The sequence below is a fragment of the Thermobia domestica genome, chromosome 2, assembly GCF_964235325.1.
Source record: "Thermobia domestica chromosome 2, izTheDome1.hap1.1, whole genome shotgun sequence".
Classification (NCBI taxonomy): domain Eukaryota; kingdom Metazoa; phylum Arthropoda; class Insecta; order Zygentoma; family Lepismatidae; genus Thermobia; species Thermobia domestica.
Window position 1 is genome coordinate 319,835,037 of NC_137455.1, and position 16,366 is coordinate 319,851,402.

The window sequence follows — 16,366 nt, forward strand, 5'->3', positions numbered from 1 at the left end:
CTGTTAATAGCTCTCTACACTCATGACTGTGTTCTGTTAGTTCTTTGGGCGTAATTCTCCCTGGGCCCCATTCAGGGAGATAGTCAGATGTACAAAGACATGGAGAAATGTTTTCTTGACTCACACTCCTGAAAACAAAACATAGGAATTAGCATCAGGTACTCACCATACAGGAAAAACAGACCCCTAGAAATACTTTGGATAGATGAAGGTTTATTGTTGCCTTGGTAGACCATGGAGGAAAATCGACACACGTAACACTTCCATTTTAATATACACTTATATTGAATTTCTATTACTTATGGTGCACCACACACACACTCTTAATTGAAATGCACACAATTTTCCCACTGGAAAATTTATAAAAATTAAAAAAAAATAATGATGAAATTGATTTAAAACTGGAGATCTGTTTGATCTCTTAATTGATCTGATTCACTACATCAATACGTACTCCTCATCATTTTAAGTTCACAGTCTCTGACCGTCTTTCAGAGAGGAGGATGATAATAGCACATAAAATAGTAATACACACTTTATACGTGAAAATAAAAAAATGATCAATAGATATATATTCGATGCACTGTTCATTCAAAAAGGTTGACGCACAGTTCCTGCTGAAAATAACCAAGGTAGTGTCCACATTCTCATTCCACTAAAACAAGAAATGTTCCTGACGATTCTGACTCACTGAATGGTCACAACTCTGCTGGAACTGAGATAAGGCATATCAGTAAAATAGACAAATTAGGCTCCTGCTTGTTTCCTCGTGCTAGAGTCCAAGGATGGCACTGCCGTAATAGCGTGACAGGCCATGAATCTCTCAGATAGAGATTTGAATATCAAATTCCAATTCCATACTGGGAATTAGTGAAATGCACCACTGTGCTACTAAGAAAGTTTATAGACGAATCACGGCTAATTGGTACTGCTGACCAAAATATAGCGACAAGCCATAGTTAAATTAATGATTGAAACTATCATGTTCAGACGCAGTAACTGATTATAATGTAGGTTCCAAAATATTAAGGTTGACACTGTTCGAAACACTTGACTTAATTCACAATAAAATGGATGGTTATCAGCACTGTTCACTAGTACAAATAAGTACCCGATACATGTCGGTACATGTATAATAAACACAGGAATCCTGGGGAGCGATTCTCTCACCTTCCTGGGTCGATTACTTCCCGGTACTTGAGAAGTATTTAAGACTTCACACACGATAGTTGAAGTGTACTCTTCGGTGTCTATCTAACCAACTCCCCGTTCAGCCACTGAACAAGGTTATTAAACTCTGATATTGCAAGAAAAGCGGGACTCGCTCTTCTCGGAATCTTCCCACAAAGGGTTTGATGCCGCAGGCAACTTATCATGGGTGGTCTCCTACAAACAGACCACAGAAAACTTGTTTCTGACTGCATAGTTCGCCAGACACCTATGAGAGGTGCTGCCCTCATCTTCGATGGCGGTCACTTTGAAAAGCTTCTGACCAAAACAGAAGTCCATAGCATTAACACATAAACATTTACTATTTTCACTCAAAACCAATACTTTGCATAATAGAAACACATGATAATATATACAAAAATAAAGAAAAATATACACAGAATACTTTGATAATATTATACAGGACTGTCATCTCTCGTGGTATTATAGGGAAGTCTCTTTTCCTTTGGCTTCCCTTCAAACCTTCTGCTACTAACCCTAGTAGCCATGCTTGCAAGAGAGAGAGAGAAGAAAACATCTTAGGTTACTCTTAATTTTGAAAAATACAAGAGCCAAATGTCTTGAACGCAGGGAAACACGTTGACAAATATAGTCATGAATTTAGAACGGTCTTTCCAAGAACTAGTGAGCGTAATACGTTAATATTAATATTTTACATATAAAATGAATCAAAATAAAGTACAATTTTCAAAGCTGCTGTGCATCCTGGGAAAATTTCTTAGGTCCGCTAGCTGATGGGGTAACGAACTTTGGTGAAGTGGGGTGGAATGACGCTTTGAGCTTGCTACTCGAGAAATTCTTTTAAAAGGTGTAGAAATCGCACCTATACAAATTCAAAAACTATCATGTTGACGCTAAAATTTTTACAACTTTATCAACAAAGCATGTTGAGCGTCAGTCAGCAATGTATCCAATCCAGCATTGCTTTACAAGAGGAAGTGAACAGGCTACTTCCTGTACGTAATGAGTCATATTCTCTTGCTCATTCAGTGATTTCTTCAAGCGTGAGTTGTTATAGACCTCACATGCAGTTCTCGATCCAGACAAGAGTCGCCGAGAAAAAAAATTCTCTGTCCACGTAGCTCTGTCTCCCAAAGTTCAAACTTCTATGCATGAATCCATACAAGAATCCTTAGTATATTCTTTAATTTCTCCTTTAATTAATTAAATGTAGTATAGTATAATAACTATCTCACTTCATTTCCATATATTTGGTCTAGGAATTAATTCGTGCGGGTGGACAAGAGATGGTGCAACGAACGGAGCGTCCCACAGTTCCGTGTATCCACACATGTGTTGCAAACCCCTGTCATCGCGTATCGTTCGTAGTGTAGGGCAGTGGATTAAAGCGTCAACAACACCAGTTTGTAGTTAAGTGAACATGGCGCAATTTGTGCCTGATAGTGTTTTGCGGGGTGTCCTGCTGCATTACTTTAACATGCAGAAAAGTGCGACTGAAAGTCATCGTATTTTGGTGGAAATGTATGGTGACCATGCTCTAGCTGAGCGAACGTGTCAGAAGTGGTTTGCACGGTTTAGAAGTGGTGATTTCGGCTTGGCAGACCAAGAGCGAACTGGACAGCCCAAAAAATTTCAAGTCGAAGAATTGACAGCATTGCTCGAGCAGGATTCGTGTCAAACGCAGGAACAACTTGCAGCAGCATTAGGCGTTGATCAAACAACAGTCTCCAAACGCTTGAAAGCCATGGGAATGATTCAAAAGATGTCACATTGGGTTCCACATGAATTGAAAGACAGAGACGTTGAAAGACGAAAAACCATTTGCGAATTGCTGCTTCAACGACAGAGCAGAAAGGGGTTTCTGCATCGAATTATTACGGGTGATGAGAAGTGGATCCATTACGAGAACCCTAAACGAAAAAAGGCCTGGGTGAAACCAGGTAAACCAGGTCCATCACAACCAAAACGAGATATTCACTGTGCAAAGGTTATGCTGTGCATATGGTGGGATATGAAAGGTGTGGTGTACTATGAGCTGCTGCAACCGGGTGAAACTATGAATGGAGAACGTTATCGACGACAATTAATGCGTTTGAAGCAAGCTCTGGCCAGAACACGACCAGAATGGGAGAACAGACATGATAAACTTATTGTTCAACATGATAACGCTCGCCCACATGTCGCAAAACCGGTCAAAACCTATTTAGAAAATGTCGGATGGGAAGTTTTACCCCACCCGCCGTATTCACCAGACGTTGCTCCTTCGGACTACTACTTGTTCGATTGCATGAACAACGATTTGATTGGACAGCGGTTTACTTCTTCAGAAGATATCGAAACATGGGTCTCTGACTGGATCGCTTCCAAGGATGAGGACTTCTTTCGCCACGGAATCCGTACATTGCCTGACAGATGGGCGAAAGTGGTGGCTAGCGATGGACAATATTTTTCTTAAGGTATTTATGTATTTTGTGTTTGTACTACAGCTTCAATGTGTGCGTACCAACCTCACGAATTAATTCCTAGACCAAATATAATATATACAATACAATGTCCCAGTAATGAGATGCACGCAATAAATAAAAGGTTATTAGCCTATAAAGGAAAAATAACATACATAATTAAATACAATATACAACAATATTGTATTAATACTTCCATATTACGCTCGGTGTTTACCCATTAATATTCATAATAACAAGATAATCTTTAATATGCACGCTAGTTTAAAGCAATTAATTTTACCACAAATTGATAAATTTAAATAATGATATGTAAATGTGCCCCTCATCTGCATTTTGATATGCAGATGAAGGAGAAGGAACTCGGCCTTCTACAATTCCCCCTATGATTCTAGGTGCTGTATTTGCTAATACAGGACGTAGATCATACAGGGTGCACATTTTATGTTCCTGTAAACATAAGCAAAATATTACATAAATCTCAAAATAACACACAAAATAAATCACAAGATAATGCACAATAAAACATCATTACAAGAAAAATAAACAAATGCTAAATGCAGAGAATTCAGGAAGCCCTACTTTACTTAATCTGAATACATAAGTTCCCAAAGATACATACAATACTAATACACTAAAATAAAACACTATAGCACTACACTATGTACACAAATTGTCAAATCCGGGGTTCGATGCTTCAGGTGTGAGTTATTATTGCGTCTCTATTGCACCAGCAACACCATTGTTTGCTTCTTCTCTAGCAACATACTTTTTGAGTAAGTAAGCATTTCTGGTCATTTTGACCTCTTCTGTCGCAGGATCCGCTAGCGTGTACATGTTTTTGCCCGTGGTAGCGACAATTTTCCAAGGGCCAGAAAATAGGAGAAGGAGTTTCTTTGAGCATCCGACTTCGGGAATACTCTAGATAATACAAGGTCACCCACATTGTACTCTACAGTACGGTGTGACTTGTCGAAATTTATCTTACGTGTAGCAGCATTCTTTTTGTGATTTCTCTTAGCGATATCTATGTAGTACTGCACGTCATGGCGCTGATCCACTTCTGGGATTTCGAAAAGCCTGACTATGTCTCTAGACATAGACTGTCCAAAATGGCATTCATAGGCTGACACGCCAGTGGTCAGGTGTTTCGCGGAATTCAAACACTTCTCTATTTTCTCCAAGTGTTTGGGCCACAATCTTTGGTTGTCATGACACAAGTTACGCAGTAAACGTACGGTTGCCTTTACTGCTACTTCTGCCATTTCTCCCTGAGGATAATATGGAGTAGAGGTTATGTGCCTGATACCAAGGTCTGCTAACTCATTTTTCCAGCGCTCAGAATGGAAAGGTGACCCTCTGTCTGTCAAGACGAGTTCCACACTAGGGTTTACTTTCAAATATTCCTTGAGCTTTCTTACTGCGGTGGCAGCGTTTGCTTTTCTACATGCGTATAAACCTACAAGTTTTGAAAAAGCATCATAGAACACAAGAATGTAATGGACTCCCCCAATTCCCTTGGTTATTGGCCCAAGCCAATCTGTACATACCAGGTAGCCTGGCTTCTCCACAACGACGGGATTCAGTGGTCCCGGACGATAACAGTGGGGAGGGTTGCTCTTTTGACATAATTCTCAGGAAGCACAATATCTCCTCACGCTTGCTCTCATCTTTGGCCATACGAAAAATTCAGTCAGAAGTGGAAGCAACTTACTGGCCGACATGTGCTCTCGATCTGAATGGTAATAATCGAGCAGTGGAGTTACTAACACTTCTGGGATGCATATGCGAACTCCTTCCCGGTCACGCTTACATAAGCGTCCGTTCAAAACTTCGAAACGGTGACAAGCACCATTTACCCTTGGTGAGTTCGTCTTCTCTTCTACTTCTCTCTTGATCTTTCCGTAGACAGGATCGGAAGACTGCATCTCCGGTAGTATGGCTATCATCTTTCTCAACTCACAAGGAATTTCCGTCAGTATGGTCATCAGCGACTCCTGGAGGATAGGCTTCCGTGCAACACTGAGGTCTTGTTCTGTGTGAGGAGGGTACCGTAAGTGATAATCACTCAAATTTTCATTCGACTTTACAAACTCAAACTCGAAATTAAAATTGGACAGCAACATCGCCCACCGGGTGATGCGCTGGTTTGTAAGTCTACAATACAGGATAAATTTAAGAGCAAGGTGGTCGCTGCGAATTTTGAATTTAGTTCCTACTAAATACTGCTTAAATATAACAACCCCATCTATAAGTCCATAAAATTCCTTCTCAGTCACTGAGTAATTTTTCTGTGCTGCGTTGAACACACGTGATGTGAAAGCGATGACCCTAATGTCATCATTGTCATCACGCTGGTACAATAGAGCTGAACACGCACACATCACACGCATCGGATTCTAATATCAATTGCTTATCAGGCAGGACGGTCTTCAATACTACTTCTTCTTGGAAGATCGCTGCCTGATGTTCGGGTTCCCACTTGAACCTCACATTTTTCTTCAGCAGATTGAACAACGGATAGAGAACTTCCGAGTATTTTCTGCTGAAGCACCGGTAATATTGGCAGTAGCCAATAAAAGAACGCAGTTCCTTCACGTTTCTAGGTGTTCTGAACTCTAACACCGACTTCACTTTCTCCGGATCTTTACCAATTCCGTGTTGGGAAAGTTCGAAACCAAGTATGTTTAATTTCTTTCTTGCAAAGTTACACTTCTTCAGCCTGAGAGTTAGGCCACCTGCAGTGAGTAAACACAACACTCTGTCGAGGTGTACAAGATGTTCACTGAAGCTCCTGTTGGCTACTATCAGATCATCGACATGCGCGCCGCAGTATTCTCGCGCCTCAGTTCCAATAAGCATATCTAGTGCTCGAACACACGAAGCAAGGCTCTGTTTCGTACCGAAAGGTAATTTCTGAAACACGTAGGAAATACCTTCATGCAAAAATCCTAAATACTTTTGATCACTTTCTTTGACCTTAATCTGAAAAGAACATCTCGGTTGCATCCACGCAACTGAACCAAGAATTATCGCAGATGTCTTGGAGAACAGACAAGGGAGGCATTGGTCGGTCAGATAAATCACCAGAAATCTTAGCCAAAGCTCGACCGTCGATACATACTCGTATACGTCCATCACTCTTTGCGGTCACTACCAGTGGGTTGATATATGCAGTAGGTTGCTTTCTGATCACACCCCACGCGAGCCATCTCGAAATTTCATTGGATACTAAATTTCTGTAACGTTTAGGGTAAGGATAGAGTTTGGTCTTGATTGGACGTTCGTCCGTTACTCCAATCTCATGCACGTAGTTAGCTATGCAACCTGGCTTGACATCAAAAAGAGCTTGATGCTTGAGCAGCACAGCTTTCAAACTTTCTCTCTGTGAGGCTGAGAGATCTGAGTAGTTCGATACAAACTCTTCTATGTCTGAATGGGAGGCGCGAGTCTTCACTTTCATCCACTCTTCTGGTGGGAATACGTGATTCGCCAATTCTTTGGCACTTGGGAATCTTCCATCATCCAAGTTTGGTGCACGAGTTGCCTGCTTTCTGGAGGTCTTAGACTCAGACTCATCTTGTGCATGAACCCTTATGGCCTTCCGTCTTTCGTCTGACGGGGAAAAATTAAAATTGACATTCTCAATTTCATCCATTAAACTAAATGGTTTGCTGCACTCTCCATTCCACTCCAAACATCGAACTACTAGATCTTCAGTCTCGCAATCTACAGATCTAAATGCTACTTCTAAACTTCATGTGGATGTTTTAGATGTAGAAGGCCGGTGTCATAGTCTAACATGGCACGAGATTCTGTAAAGAAGCTGGAACCTAGTATCAAAGACCTATTTAAACCTGAGATAATAATACCCAACGTATGGTATTCCTTCCCTTGTATCACAATGACTAACAGAGTTTGGCCTACTAGTGTCGCTGCTTTATTCCCAAAAGCCGACGTTACCCTTATATTCTCCGCACTCAAAAATGCGGGTGGGGGATGGCTATTTGAGACGGTGTCCCAAAATTCCTTAGAGATCGCGGAGCAGGTCGCTCAGGTGTCCAATAGACAATTTACTTCCTTGCCAAATAAACAAACATTAATTTCTGGTAGTGAAATGACGTTATTCGCTGGTAACGGTTCATTACTAGTGTCAAAGAGGTTCTTAAAAATGCCATTAGCTTCTTCATAAATTTCCCTGTCTATGTCGATGGGTTCTCCGTTCCTACTTAATAAAACTAATTTCTTTTCTAAATTGCCTTCATAAAAATGCTTCGTGTTCTTTATTTTTAAACAAAAATCACAATTTTCTTCTTCTTTTTCTTCTGAAGTATAAATTTCCTTCAATGCAGTTTCGCAAGAATTCTCTATGTTTACATTTTCAAAACTGATTAATGAATTACGCACATACTTGGGATGTAATTGTGTCAACTCGGGTGAACAAGTTCTCTCCGTGTCCAACCTACCGTCGCCGCAAGCACGTGCGGACAATTCTCATTCCCTGGAAGAGGGAGATGAGGATTGGTTACTCCTGGTAACATTATTCTGCTGGTTCGGTGGAGGGGGCGCACGGTCGTAACGTTCCAGTAACTGGATCTCTTCCTCCTCCCCTCTAAAGGAGTTCCGTCGCTGGCTATCCGTGTTGCGCATTCCTCCCCTCCTACCGCGGGCTACACGATTGTTTTGGTGGGTGTGAGAGTTCCCACCACGTGACCAACCAGACGACCCACTTCCGTTGCTCTGATTACGGGGTGGCGAGCGCTGGTTGTTATGGTTCTGTCGTTGTCCTCGTCTTTGGAAAGGACGCTGGTTTTCTCGTGATCTTTTTGCTTGTGTACGAGCCAGCTGCTTACCGCAATGGCCTGGGGGGCTATTTTGTTCATTGTCAATGCTCACCTGGAGCATGTTGACTCCCTTCCTTGGGTTCTGCTGATAGAACTGATCTCGATTCGATATCGAAGACTGCAGTTCTTGGACCAAGTTAATCAATTCTGCTATAATTTTCGGGCGAGACGAGACAATAGCCCGAAATAACCAGTTGGGAAAGTGCCTTCGGAGTACTTTCAACAGAGTTGAGTCTGTCATTCGTGGTTCTAAAATGCTATTTCTATGCAACAAATCCAGCAGATATTCTGCTGGAGATTTGTGCACTCGACTGTCAAAATGAGACGTGAGTATGTTTGTCCTCAAATTCGCCAGTCGTTCCTCGCTTAAATAACAGTGCCTAAATTCCCTAACAAAGTCATCATATGTGTGGATCTTACTCCGGTTGACCTGAAACCATTGGTATGATGTGTTCCTCAGCGCCCTGGGTATGAAACTTAACCGTAGTTCTTCTGGTACCCCTGTGACCTCAAAGTAGCGGTCAAGGTCCTGGACGAAGTTATAAGTCTCTGTCTCAGACTCGTTACCCGTGTAAACTGGTAAAGTTACGTCTCTATGAATGAGACCGAGCGCAGTGACCAGATTCTGTCTCGTCTCATGAGTACATGAGCGAGACGTCGACGGTACAGGGTCTGTCTCGTGGGATTTAGCCAGGTTCCCAGGTTGAGAACCGTGCAAGTCGCGACTCGAGGAGATGTTCGGCGATGGAGGTCTTTCTTGAGTGGCAGAGACGGAGATGTTTGCGAGACGTCCCTCGATCACCTCGCTCGTCTCTTTCTGCACGGAGTTCTTCCATTCCTCCATCTTCTTTTCAAGTTGAGTGCAGACGTCTTGTACGGTATCGTGCATCTGACGGATGCTACCGTTGTACTCAGATCTTATTTCCTCGAGTTGCGTCTCTTGCTCGATTTCCCCCCTAAGTCTGGCAAGTTGGGAAGCGAAACTCACTTCCACTCTCCTGACCTGGTTATTGAGATTTTGGGTGGTCTGTTCAACCCGAGACGAGACACGCTGTAAACTCTCATTCAGATCGTTATAATTTTCCTCAAGCTGTCTGGCAACACTGCTAGCATTTTCTTGCACCTCGTCTAGCCTACTTGCTGTTTCGGCTACACGACTGGACAATTCTTCGCGGGCGCCATCTATCTCCCCCCTTAACTCGGCGGTGGTGAGCTCCAACCGCTCCGTTAACTGGCGCTCGCTTTGCTCAAGTCTCGAACTCACGGTCTCCAACTGGAGTTCAAGACGAGCATTGCTTGACTCTATTGTCTGTTCGAGACGTTGGTGCATGTCTCTTGACTCTCTACGCACCTGCTCCAGACTTTGTTCAATACTCTGTTCTAATTTTTCGCTGTTCTGTCTAGTTTCATTTCGGACCTGGTTTAAACTCTTCTCTAACTGTCCGCAACTATTTTCTAATTTCTTTGTACTTGCTTCTAACTTTGACTCTAACTTTTGTTCTAAACTTTTGGTACTTTCCTCTAGCTTTCTTTGGCCCTGCAAAATTTCTCCTAAAATGGCCGCTAGGTTTAAACCACTAATACTGCTCGTTTCATTCAAGATTGGGCTTTCAACAATACTCGGATTTACAGTCGGTTCGCTAATATCTCCCCGAAGAAGCACTTCCGGTTCCCTACCGGCGGATGGCGGATCCGTTTCCACCACATCAGTGTTTTCTCCCACACTTCCGGTGCGCTCGTTAGCGCTCTGCGCTACAACTACACTCTCCTCTGAGAGCTCGCCTGCTCTCTGAGCGAAATCTTCGTTTATAAAATGGCTTTCCATATTTTCAAGTTGACGAGCCTGTGCTCTTGTTACTAACATTAATGATTATAAATAAATACAAAGGTTTACTTCCCCCCTAAACTTCAATACGCCTGAATTCTCTAAAACACAGTATATCAAAACAGCACAAAATCATAGGCACAAATAAAAATTCAACTTTATAAGAGACACCGCAGTTCTGGGAAATTTCTGAGGGGTTTGACAAACATAAGCCGAAAATTTTACAACAAAAAGTACACTGACCATGAGTATTTAAGAGAAATACTCTATCGCCCTTTACGCTGTTGGCGCCACTAATATTTGCGCAAGAGCGTGGAATATCGTGCCCTGAAGCTGGGTAGCCACAAATATTGGGAGGTGCAGGTAGCCAGAGACGAAACTAAGCATACCAGAGAAACACCACCACAATAAAGATGATAAAAATAAGGTGGAGTGGCTAGGGATATTCAAAATATTAATAATACCAAAAATTTACCAAAAATGCAAATAGAATGCATTAGCATACATAATTCCCTGCTTGGAGATAAAGGTGATCTCCTGTGGAAGCCGCCACTGCCACACTTAATAGTCGGTAGAGCATATGTAAATGAATATAAATGAACAAAAGATCTCAGGGTATACTCGGACTACAGTCATGGTCTGGAAGCTACTTATAGAGAGTTTCAAAATAAGACAAAGGTTAAAAAAATCTAGTTTCAAAAATAACAGGTAGCAGCCTGTTAATAGCTCTCTACACTCATGACTGTGTTCTGTTAGTTCTTTGGGCGTAATTCTCCCTGGGCCCCATTCAGGGAGATAGTCAGATGTACAAAGACATGGAGAAATGTTTTCTTGACTCACACTCCTGAAAACAAAACATAGGAATTAGCATCAGGTACTCACCATACAGGAAAAACAGACCCCTAGAAATACTTTGGATAGATGAAGGTTTATTGTTGCCTTGGTAGACCATGGAGGAAAATCGACACACGTAACACTTCCATTTTAATATACACTTATATTGAATTTCTATTACTTATGGTGCACCACACACACACTCTTAATTGAAATGCACACAATTTTCCCACTGGAAAATTTATAAAAATTAAAAAAAAATAATGATGAAATTGATTTAAAACTGGAGATCTGTTTGATCTCTTAATTGATCTGGTTCACTACATCAATACGTACTCCTCATCATTTTAAGTTCACAGTCTCTGACCGTCTTTCAGAGAGGAGGATGATAATAGCACATAAAATAGTAATACACACTTTATACGTGAAAATAAAAAAATGATCAATAGATATATATTCGATGCACTGTTCATTCAAAAAGGTTGACGCACAGTTCCTGCTGAAAATAACCAAGGTAGTGTCCACATTCTCATTCCACTAAAACAAGAAATGTTCCTGACGACTCTGACTCACTGAATGGTCACAACTCTGCTGGAACTGAGATAAGGCATATCAGTAAAATAGACAAATTAGGCTCCTGCGTGTTTCCTCGTGCTAGAGTCCAAGGATAGCACTGCCGTAATAGCGTGACAGACCATGAATCTCTCAGATAGAGATTTGAATATCAAATTCCAATTCCATACTGGGAATTAGTGAAATGCACCACTGTGCTACTAAGAAAGTTTATAGACGAATCACGGCTAATTGGTACTGCTGACCAAAATATAGCGACAAGCCATAGTTAAATTAATGATTGAAACTATCATGTTCAGACGCAGTAACTGATTATAATGTAGGTTCCAAAATATTAAGGTTGACACTGTTCGAAACACTTGACTTAATTCACAATAAAATGGATGGTTATCAGCACTGTTCACTAGTACAAATAAGTACCCGATACATGTCGGTACATGTATAATAAACACAGGAATCCTGGGGAGCGATTCTCTCACCTTCCTGGGTCGATTACTTCCCGGTACTTCAGAAGTATTTAAGACTTCACACACGATAGTTGAAGTGTACTCTTCGGTGTCTATCTAACCAACTCCCCGTTCAGCCGCTGAACAAGGTTATTAAACTCTGATATTGCAAGAAAAGCGGGACTCGCTCTTCTCGGAATCTTCCCACAAAGGGTTTGATGCCGCAGGCAACTTATCATGGGTGGTCTCCTACAAACAGACCACAGAAAACTTGCTTCTGACTGCATAGTTCGCCAGACACCTATGAGAGGTGCTGCCCTCATCTTCGATGGCGGTCGCTTTGAAAAGCTTCTGACCAAAACAGAAGTCCATAGCATTAACACATAAACATTTACTATTTTCACTCAAAACCAATACTTTGCATAATAGAAACACATGATAATATATACAAAAATAAAGAAAAATATACACAGAATACTTTGATAATATTATACAGGACTGTCATCTCTCGTGGTATTATAGGGAAGTCTCTTTTCCTTTGGCTTCCCTTCAAACCTTCTGCTACTAACCCTAGTAGCCATGCTTGCAAGAGAGAGAGAGAAGAAAACATCTTAGGTTACTCTTAATTTTGAAAAATACAAGAGCCAAATGTCTTGAACGCAGAGAAACACGTTGACAAATATAGTCATGAATTTAGAACGGTCTTTCCAAGAACTAGTGAGCGTAATACGTTAATATTAATATTTTACATATAAAATGAATCAAAATAAAATACAATTTTCAAAGCTGCTGTGCATCCTGGGAAAATTTCTTAGGTCCGCTAGCTGATGGGGTAATGAACTTTGGTGAAGAGGGGTGGAATGACGCTTTGAGCTTGCTACTCGAGAAATTCTTTTAAAAGGTGTAGAAATCGCACCTATACAAATTCAAAAACTATCATGTTGACGTTAAAATTTTTACAACTTTATCAACAAAGCATGTTGAGCGTCAGTCAGCAATGTATCCAATCCAGCATTGCATTACAAGAGGAAGTGAACAGGCTACTTCCTGTACGTAATGAGTCATATTCTCTTGCTCATTCAGTGATTTCTTCAAGCGTGAGTTGTTATAGACCCCACATGCAGTTCTCGATGCAGACAAGAGTCGCCGAGAAAAAAAATTCTCTGTCCACGTAGCTCTGTCTCCCAAAGTTCAAACTTCTATGCATGAATCCATACAAGAATCCTTAGTATATTCTTTAATTTCTCCTTTAATTAATTAAATGTAGTATAGTATAATAACTATCTCACTTCATTTCCATATATAATATATACAATACAATGTCCCAGTAATGAGATGCACGCAATAAATAAAAGGTTATTAGCCTATAAAGGAAAAATAACATACATAATTAAATACAATATACAACAATATTGTATTAATACTTCCGTATTACGCTCGGTGTTTACCCATTAATATTCATAATAACAAGATAATCTTTAATATGCACGCTAATTTAAAGCAATTAATTTTACCACAAATTAATAAATTTAAATAATGATATGTAAATGTGCCCCTCATCTGCATTTTGATATGCAGATGAAGGAGAAGGAACTCGGCCTTCTACAGTACAAACATGTGAAAATCCAGTGATCAGAAATTCATTCAATTCGAAGAATATTGATACATCAAAACAAGATGTATATATGTCTTTCAATTCTTTCTTAATACATGCTTTGCCTGTCATGCGTAGGCTTAAAAAAATAGACTCTAATAAAATCGAAAAAAGTGAGCGCTTTATAGGCTTGTACTACTGTCCCTCCATGATCCCCTCCCCAAATATCAATATCAACAAAATATGAAGAAAGCTTGTCCCTTTTAACACTATGCTATATGAGACGTGCAGCTACACTTTCAGGTGGAATCAGATTCACTGTAATGCGCTCAGAGAACAAACGATAATGCCACTAGTAGAAAATGCCTACTCTTGAATAAATTTGTAATTGCTTTTATTATATACTAATTTGAGTGAGGACTCTGAATTCAATTGAACTATTTTAAAGCATACCTGTTCGTGGAGTCACGAGAGCCACTACCTCAGAATTTGAATATAAATAGATATAAATTTTCCAACTTGGAGGTCATTTTTCTCCTCGCCTCATGCACCAATGTACTGTACAACGTTTAAATGCAGTGATGATTAGTATTATGTATTAGATATTGTATCCATTTCATTCTCCTGTACTTGATCTGTCTTTTCGTCACGGGGACATATAGCCTGGATGCTAACGTCCCCGTTAATCCCCCTATTTGTTCATTCATTCATTCATCTGTCCCCTTGAGTGAGCAGGCCAGATCTTTTAAGAAAAAAAAACGTAACATTCTTATTTCGAGGGAAAGCCACGAAATTCATGTTCGGGCAATCACTACCACGGGGAATCACGGAGCCACTAAAACATCCTCGAATAGTGTGAATATTATATTTTTTTTCTTTTCAATTTTCAATTTGCTGAACTATATCATGATATAAACACAAATGAAAACAATATTTACCCCTATATTTTGGCCCTGGTAGAACACTGCGTACCATATACTATTCAACCACTTTGTAATTAATTATTGTATTATTTTGAAGCTACCAAGAAATGTACATAGAAATATTGTTCTTTTGTTATTTGTTGACATTTTGTATTTTTTATGCATGTATACTTTTTTTTTTATCTATTTCTGCGTAGACCGAGGCTGTCTTGTTTTTATACAGTTGTCCTGCAATTGGTATTCAAAATAATAATGATTAGAGCAAAATTGTACACTCTTTCGTTAAAATGAATGCCATCGTCAATACAGTATTTTCTTTTGTGCAAGTACCGTGCAAGAGAGTGCATTTGATAAGTGGCAGTAACTACGTGTGAAGTGAATCATGACACCGCCTCGCGTCCGAAACGAAAGTGCGTATTTAATTTAAATCTAGAGAAAGAATATACTTTCATTTAAAAAAAAATAAAAAAAAAATACAAATTCCTGTCCCAAAATGAAATCTGGGAATCAGGTGTACAAACCCCCTCCCGCCCCGGATTCATATGCGTCCCATTCTTGCAAATTAAAATTCTGGTCACCTTGAAGCTACGCTCGTCCAAGAAGCGAACCGCCCCCTCCAAACGATCCTACTGGATCCGCTAGTGTGCCCACTACTAATTACAAAAGCAAATTGTCCTAAAATAGATGAAACAGTCAAAAATCACGAAACATTAATGTCAATGGAAAATCAATGATAAACAAACAATGTCTCCACTTATCTCAAAAAACAAAAGAGGGGGATGGCTTAAAACAATCTTAAATATAGAAGAAACTATGTAGATTCTACGTTCGGAAAGGATATGGTCCTAAAATGGACGGAACATAGTCAGAAAACACGGAACATTAACATTAATGTCAATGGAAAATTAAAAAAAAAATAAAATAAAACAAATAATTCCTCCATTTATCTCAAAAACCAAAAGAGGGAGATGACTGAAATTCAGCTTAAATATTGAACAGACTATGTAGATTCTACAGTCAGAAAAGAAATTGTCCTAAACCGGATGAAACATAGTCAAAAAATAAAATAAAATAAAATAATCACGAAACATGAACAGTAAAGTCAGTGAAAAATCGATGAAAAAATGAAGTTCACATATCTCGAAAACTATAAGAAGGAGACGGCTAATAGAAAGCTTATTACAAAGACATAATGAAGAGCTTCAAAATTATGTATATCACGTAAGGTAAATGTGAATAGAACTTTGTTAAAAGTCAAGTTGTTTGAGTAAAATCAATAATAATGATACAATACATGCATCGTCTGCGAATTACCCAGGTCACCCCACGCGGAGGTTACGTGCTTGAAATCTCACATCTGAATTTGGAATCTCCAGACTCGATTTAACATGCAACGTGACTTTTGACCAGATCACGTGACACAGTCTGGTCATTATGGCAAACCGGATGGGCCCAAGCTGAAGTGGGACCTTTAATCCCCGTGTTATTGGGCACCAAATTTTGGGCTTGGATTTAAGAAACCTGTTACGGAAAGTAAGTGCAACGTACATGTATTTATATTCAAGATTTAGATACTTAAAATTAATAGAGAATGATTTTGTTGTTGTTGTTGTAGGAAAATTTAATAGTATTTTTCATCGCATTTGAGTTTTGCTTTTGCTTGTGTGAATCATT

The 16,366-nt window shown here is 39.9% G+C and overlaps 1 protein-coding gene across 2 annotated transcripts in view; it reads left to right on the top strand.

Moving 5' to 3' along the window:
- WRNexo (WRN exonuclease) overlaps positions 1-16,366 on the top strand; it is a 291,251-nt gene that overhangs the window by 272,786 nt on the left and 2,099 nt on the right. The gene's annotated exons all lie outside the window — the stretch shown is intronic.